This window comes from Solanum lycopersicum, chromosome 12 (genome assembly GCF_036512215.1).
Source record: "Solanum lycopersicum chromosome 12, SLM_r2.1".
Taxonomy (NCBI): domain Eukaryota; kingdom Viridiplantae; phylum Streptophyta; class Magnoliopsida; order Solanales; family Solanaceae; genus Solanum; species Solanum lycopersicum.
In genome coordinates this window covers 55946756-55955215 of record NC_090811.1, presented here as the reverse complement: position 1 = coordinate 55955215, position 8460 = coordinate 55946756, and the positions used below count along the sequence as shown (strand labels likewise).

Genomic DNA, 8460 nt, shown 5'->3' with positions numbered 1-8460 from the left:
ATAAATTAAAAGTAATCAAATAAAAAAATATTATTACTATAAATATTAAATATTTTTTTATTATAATATATTTACGTATGTTTCTCTATAATTTTGTTTGAAACCAAAAGGGCAACATATTGCCGTGGACCATGAGCATTGAGTATTAAGTTATCCGTTTGACAAATTACGATTTACATTTGATCGAGAAAATTCTATATTTAATTCAAAATATTTCTCTTCACAATATTTCTCGGTCTCATTAACGCAAACTTATTAAAATAGAGTTGTGGTAGGATTATATTTGTAAACACTAGATACTAGTGTAAATTTGAAATTAAATATTTACAAGATGTCTCAGCCTATTTCGATACCAAACACACCATAAGAAGCAACTTAAAAATAGAATAAAAATTTAGAGAGGTGAAATCACCCAAAAAATTATTATTATTATTATTATTATTATTATTATTATTATTATTATTAATGTCAAGTGAAACTGATACTCCAAAAGAAAAAAAGAAGAAAAAAAGGCAAGTTTCTATTGCTTTGTTAATTGCTTGGGTGTACTATAATTTGAGTTCAAAGTCAAAAAGGTAAAAAAATTGTCAAAAATTTTAAAAGCGGACATATTAATTATTTTTTTTAATCAAAAGGACAAAATCAATTCTGAAAGAGCGATTTTCTTATAACAAATTAATATCGTAATTTTTTTTATTATCGCGGCATGTGCGTGCAGCATTTTCCTAAAAAGAAAATATTTTAAATAGAAATTGCTGCTCCTTTTCCTTAAAAAAGTTAATATTTTTTTTGAAATAGTTTCTTGCAAGGCTTTAAAAATGGGGTTTCTCCGAAACCAAATAATCATCATATTGTGGAGTGTGTCCCAGCTCTTTAGGTCAACCAACACAGGAGGAAATATGTGTTTTGGAAGGGCAACAATGACGATTAACAAGAAGTAAACGAAAAGAAGCAAATCCAATAGCTTAACAAAAGCACCCACTTTGGTCTTCATCTCTTTGTAGCAATAGAGACAAGCACCAACTTTGTTAAAAATTTTTTTTAGATAATGCACAAGTACCTCCTCAATGTATATTTGAAATTTCAGAGATATATTTATACTATACTAAGATTCTATTACTCCCTGAACTTATTTTATTAATAATTTTCTACCCCTTTTCGGTCTATGTGACACTATCTTGTGGATCCAACGCTGGTTGATTTCTTTTTTTTAAGTTAGTGCCACGTAGGTTGAAATAATAGAAAATTACTTATAAAATTAGTTCAGGAGAATAATAGGATCTTAGTATATTATAAGTGTGTCTCTGGGATTTCGGGCATAGGTTGATAGGGTACTTGCGCATTTTCTCAAATTTTTTTTGACAAAATCGCTGCTATATATAGCAGCGCAGCGATTTTGAGGAAGGAGAAAAGTTTTTTGGACGAAATCGCTGCTCCAACAACGATTTTTGTGTTTTTTTTAAAAAAATTAACATGCTAATTTTGTCAAAGACAATCACAGCGATTTTTCCTTTTTGATTAAAAAAAAATTGATATACCCTTTTGAAATCTTTTTGCCCATTTTACTTCGGACTCACTATAATTTGAATGCACTTGTAAACTTGGTTACTATAACCTTTATGCATGTGAGGCGGCATCTCCAACCCTACACTCTATTTTACGTACTCTTCAAATATAGAGCTTTCTATTTTTTCGATATCTAACTTCAACCAATTTTCTATTTTACTTTTTTAAGAAGAGATCTTTTTCTCTTTCATTATTATTATTTTTGTCATTCTTATTTTCTTATTTCATAATATAAATTCTTTATTTCTTTTCCAATTAATTACTTTATATAATTTTCATGCGATATAAAATTTTATTTTTTCAAATTTTTATTTAATAGAAAATTATATTCTATTTTAAATTTTTAAATAACAAATTGCGAGAAAATATAATATAATATACAAACTAATGGACAAATTCAAATAAAAGTGGAATACAATTACATAAACATTACATAAACACTCAATCTTTAAAATTATTACGTTGCTCCATAAATGCTCTATTAATGCTTTAAGGCGTTCAAATGAGCATATTTGTCCTCAATTTTTAAAATTAATTTTTTTATCTTGTCATTTTAATTGTGTATTTTTTTATAAAGAAACTTAATAATAAGATTAAATTATATTATTGACGAAAATTAGGAAAAAATAAAATACTATTAATTTGAGATTAAAGTAGTACATATTAAATAAGATATTTTTAAAAATATTACATTACAATTAAGAAGAATTATGAATATTAGATATTTAATTAATGACATTATACGTAAAATAACATGTTGATTACAAAGTAACAATAATAATAATAATAAAATATTTAAAAAGTTAAATAGAGAGTGTGAATAATAATTCTTTTAACTCTCTATATTTGAAGAATAGAGAGTGATATGGAGATGAGTTGGAGTATCCATTCTCTATTTTACTTTTCAACTATATATAACAAAGAGTAAAATAGAGGTAGATTAGAGATGATCTGAGTTTTTAAAAATACAAGTAAGTGTTATTTGGAGTCTGATCTCAAAACAAACACTTTTGAGACGCTACCGATGAAAGGGATTGTCCTAAAAATACAGACTAATAAACAAAGTCAACTTTTGTTAATTCACTCCAAAACACAACATACATCACAAAAATTTTAATGATAGTTCGCCTAATATGGGCGAAGTGTCCATTTTGACGTGTGTTTTTAGAGAGGATTTCTTTGATCTATAGCGATCAAAAAGTGTCTGTATTAGAGGCGAACTCGTTAATTTGTATTTGTCGGTCAATGATCCTTATATGTGGCAGCAGCAATAGTAACTATACATAAGAAGAAAAAAAATAAAAAGTTTAGCATAAAACGCAAATGATGAGAAAGTAAAAGGAGGTAATTAGACACTCATAACGCTTTAATCTTGATATTAAGTATGAGTTTCACAATTGAGCCTTATACTTTTTTAACATGAAAATTTGATGTACATGTAGAATAATCACTAAGTAACAAAAACTATTAAATTTCAAATACATAAATTTTCACGGCAAAGGTTAAACCTCATAAAGTTAGCAAATCTGAAAGTTTTCATGTGTTATATCCTTCTGATCGAGCCAGAACTTATAATGAAGGCTACTCTTTGAAAAGAGTTAAGAAAAAAAAACACTAGGGAGGAGAGAATGTTGCTTAAATTTCAGATTCAATATTGGACGATTAAATACTTTTTCATTCCTAAGAGAAGACACTTATATCTAATTAGGTCCTTTTTTTCGATGCAATATAGGAAAAGATAGATTAATCAAACTAAATTCCATAAAACTAAAAGATATAGTAGTTTACTTGCATTGACATTTGTACGAAAAAATGTTTAAAAAGATAATAAATGATTGAATCTATCAAATTTAAAACCTGAGATAACAAGCATGATGCATGGTTGGGGTTGAGAAGGAAACCCTTCAGTCCAAGAAAAGGTAGCCAAAACTGAACTCAGCTCCTGCATCATTGATGCAACAACATATGTATATATCCTTGTATGTGTATAATATGTTGATGAACCAATGATTCAGCAGCAAAGATCAGCCCAAATATACCACCTTGTTTGGACTGATGAATTTCCTTCCTTATCCCATCAAAACCTCAACTCAACATTCTACTATATTTAACTTACAAATAATTAATGGGAGGAGCTGAGCCTGAGAGCGCTCTCTCACTCTCTTTCTATATATAATACATGAGTTGTACATACGACTTGTTTTAGGCCACAAATATAAAAAAAAATACTTTTTTCTTTCTTAAATTTCGTGCTAAATTAAGCTACCTCATATAAATTAGAATGGAGGAGTATTTTCTTTTTTTGAGAAAATACACAAGTACCTCCTAGACTATGACTGAAATCTCAAAGACATATTTTAACTAAACTAAAGGTCCTATTACCCCTCTGATTTTTTTTTTGTAATTATGTACATCTTTTGTTTTACATGGCACACTCTGTAACTCCATGCAATTGAGGTCTGTGGGAGATATTTGGATGTCACGTAAGCCAACAAGGTGCACACAATTGCAAAAAAAATGATTCAGGAGGTAATAGGACCTTAATTTAGTTAAAGTGTGTATCTGAAATTTCGGTCATGGTTTAGGAGAGTACTTGTACATTTTTCCTTTTTTTATGTACTCTCCTTGTTCAACAATAGTTGTCCGTTTTGTTCAGCAATAAATGTTCACTATTGATTGACACACTTACATAGAAATTAAGAATCAATAAATAATAAAGATAATTTTACCAAATCACCTTTTGTAAATACAAGTCGTATAAATATTGTATAATGAATAGTGTTTAATATCAAAAATAAAATAACCACAATATGCTAAATTATTTGATGATTTTATATACTGAACAAATAAAAATGGACGGAAAAATCAAAAAAAGTTAGTCCCATAATTCTTGCATGGTTTTGAGGGAAAACCTTTTGTGTGTTAACTTGCTAAAGTCATTATGTGCTGGCTCTTTTGTCACCATCTCTATACATGCATCATTGCTTCAACATCTTCTTACTTTTTATCTCTCTTTTGTTTCTCCAAAATCAGTCATTTCATTCAATTTGCACCAAACTTATTGAATTAATTTCACTCATAAAGAAAAATCACTCAACGTGATAATGCTTAAAAGTCATTAAATTTAACTTTTATAAGCAAAATATCATTAAATTATATCTTATACCGCAAAAGTCGACTAAATATTTATATTTCCGTAATTATTTAACTAATTTGACTAAACATAAGTTATTTGTGTAACGTTAAAGTAATAAGGCGTATTTAGGATTTTGAGATGATGAGTGCACTATTATGAAATGTGGATCTAGGATATATATTTGATCATAAGTTCTTATTACTGAAAGCTATTAAAATTTTAAAATTATAGGCCCAAAACTATTTTTTACCTATATATATCTAAAACCACTTAGAGAGGTGTGATCCAATTTTAGAAATAAAAATAAAACAAGATATAGATAGAACAATCTCTCTTATACAAGGACACCCAATCCTCATCGCACAATATTATATGATACTTTAAACATAAGTACAAACAATTTAATTTATTTTTTTAAAATAAATATAACACTACTACATATGATGTCTGAGGGATTATGGGCTCAAATAAATCCGGTGATCCCGTCCTGCATACGCCCCTGATATAATCATACTTTTGTAACAACAAATATATAGAAATATCAAACTTTTTTTCTTTTTCGAGACAAAATAAAGACGAACAAGTACTCGTGCATAGAAAATAGTAAAGGAAGAGGAAGAAAGAACTTCGACCCCTGCTTACAAGAAGGATATTTTAGTACAAGAATTGTGTTTTTCAATAATTTTTTATGAAATATGAAATAATAAATACAAGGAATTTAATATTATCAAAAGGGTTAAATTTGTCAAAAGTATTTTACATGTACTAATCAAAAATAGGTAAAAGATATAGTTACAAAATTATCAAAATGAGGAGGTATATATAATATCGTAAACTACGAGAGAAGTTAATTTGATAGAGTTAAACGAGAGGGGAGGTCTTTAAAATTATCCAAAGAATAACTTAGCGATTTATTTAACAATAGTTACCTAATATTATCTCTGTTTATATAAAATTTGCAACAAAGACAGGCAACTAGCAGCCTTCTTTGAACATGATTCCAGACAGGGCTGTCCTTGTCTCTCTTTTTATTTTCATTTTATATACTTTCATATTACTAATAGAAACAATACATACACTATTCTTAAATACAGTTCCTTTCAATATAATAATGTGTACAATAAACGTGTTTGCTAAATGAAGGACACCATAGATCAATACTATGTGTTGCTCTAACTTTTTGTGTTGTATTATTCTTAATCCATAAAGAGAAGAATATTCTTGGTCTTATTATTAGACAAACGTAACATGGGAAATTGATGGATAATTGAGAAAAGGGAAGACATATCCCTTCTCCCACGTTTTCTGTGCCAAAAAGTTACACAGTATATAGTGGCGGATCCAAAATTTTCATTAAGCGATTACAAATAAGAATAGTGCCTAAAACTTGATCTTGGAACCTCAAGGGGTGAGTTTTGAACTCCTCAACCATTAAATCAACCTCTAATCTTACATTCAGGAGGCTCAATATCAATATAGAAACATACCATTGGCAACCTCTAGGTCCGCTCCTGCCCGCGCAACAACCAAAGTACCAAACAAACGTTAGTATACACTATACTTTGCTAAAACTGGTGTTTGGTACTAAGGAAAATGTTTTTCATAAAAAGTGATCTTCTAGAAAATATTCTTACTTATTTTTTAATGTTGATAAGTAAGTAAGAAAATATTATTTTAAGAATATTTATATATTACGTAACAAAATATTATGGAGGCAGGCAGATATGGATGAATAATGAGGGTTTAGAGGTAGGATAAGGGTTGAGTGGATGGGATGGAGACAATAAAGTCGAAATGTCACTTATGCAACTTATTTGTCATATTTATATTAATAAATAATTTTTTCATTCTTAAGGAATTTGTTTTCTTCGATAACATATTTTCCAAACATTTAAATCTATCAAACATAGAAAGATGGAAAAACACACCTTAAAAGTTTGTTTATTTTATTTTATAATTGGAAAGGCAAGTTTTTTTCTGCTTGGTGGCAAAACTATTATCATAAATTATATTTGAGATAAATTTTTAAAACACACTTAAACTATACCTTTTTATTGAGTTTCGTACCTAAACTATTGAGAGTGAGAGTTTCATTCCTAAACTATCACTTTTAGTTTGAGAAAAAAACCTATCATATCACACTTCACATGAAAAAAACATTCAATCCTGACAAAATTAAATAAATTATTATCCAAAAATTTATTATTTCTTTTATAAAATAAAATGTAAAATATTTCTAACCCCACTCCATCACTCTCCCCCCATTTTTTTTTTGTTATGTTTAAATTTCTTTTATAACAAAATTTACTTTTTTTCACTTCATTCCCCCTCCAAATATTAATTTAGATAATATTTTTTTTTATTTTTAAAAAAATAATTTTACCCACCCATCTAACCCTCCGCTTTCAATTTTTTTTTCTCATTTTGTGTTAGTTATATACATATCGAACATATTTTTTACTTGCTGCAGCATGACATTTTTTACTTATATATATTATATTTGGTAACACTAGTATTTTCTAAAAATATATGTACATACATATCTAACACAAAATGAAAATATATATACATATATATATATATATATATATATATATATATATATATATATATATATATATATATATATATATAAAAGGAGCGGAAGGTTACACAAGATGGGGTAGAATTTTTATATTTTAAAAACAAAATAATAATGAAAAGTGTACGTGGAGGAGGAGGTGGAGTTGGGTAAGAAAAAAAGTTAAGTAATACTTAATCTTTGATTTCTAATTAATAGCGATAGTTTATTATTTAATTTTTGTTAAGGTGAAATATATTATCCATGTGAAATGTCACGTGTCAAAATTTTTTTCAAATAAAAGAGATTGTATTACAAGTGTGTTTCTCAAACTAATAGTTTAGGTATGAAACTCACACTCTCAATAGTTTAAGTATGAAATTAAAAAAAGAAAGAAGATAATTTAGATGTGTTTTGACAATTATCTTATCATATTTTGATTTATTGGATTTCAAAAGATCAATTGATATTTGACATGCTTTCAGTACGTAGAGATTAAAGACTGAAAATTCTTTATGAACTCAGGGGTCGTTTGGTACAAAAATGAATAACACATGGATTAGTAATGCAGGGATTAGTAATGAATGGATTAGTAGTGCAGGGATTAATAATGCATGGTTTATCTTTATCTAGTGTTTGGTTCATTGTTTCCAATCCCAACTTATATTTGAAATCAAATTCTTTAAAAATCTCTTTTCCAATTATACCCTTATATTATTATGTAATTGGGTCAAGGTAGATAATTAACGAAAAATATTTCTTTTATGACATTCTAACTAGCTATGAGAAGAATAATTTTGTTGTCATGTTTTCAATTTTCTACTTGAATTATTTGAGGATAAATAATTTTCATCTTAATAAATTGATCACTAAAAAAATGTCAATTTTAAATTTAAAAAAGATAAATCAACTACTTTTAAAATTATAAAAGACGGTCAACAATTGGAAAATTGAATAAATCATGTACATTCACACATAAAAAAATTGCAAGTTATAATTTTAATATGTATGTAATTTTTAAAAAAATGTTCAAAATACGAATAATTCGTGATATATTTGTCTTTTAATTAGTAAATGTTAAATAACTCACATTTTAAATTTGTATTGATTTGAATTAGATATATTTAGTTGCAAATAAGTCTCTCTAAATAATTTGTAAACTAATTTATTTAAATAATTTTGCTAGTACAAATATAAA

General features: G+C 27.1%; 1 long non-coding RNA gene across 1 annotated transcript; it reads right to left on the bottom strand.

Moving 5' to 3' along the window:
• Positions 1-2479: 2479 nt before the first annotated feature.
• LOC104645007 (uncharacterized) lies at positions 2480-3710 on the bottom strand. Its single transcript, XR_738888.3, has 2 exons — positions 3424-3710; positions 2480-2843 (listed from the first exon to the last, which is right to left on the bottom strand). It is a non-coding gene; the product is annotated as an uncharacterized lncRNA (long non-coding RNA).
• Positions 3711-8460: the final 4750 nt, after the last annotated feature.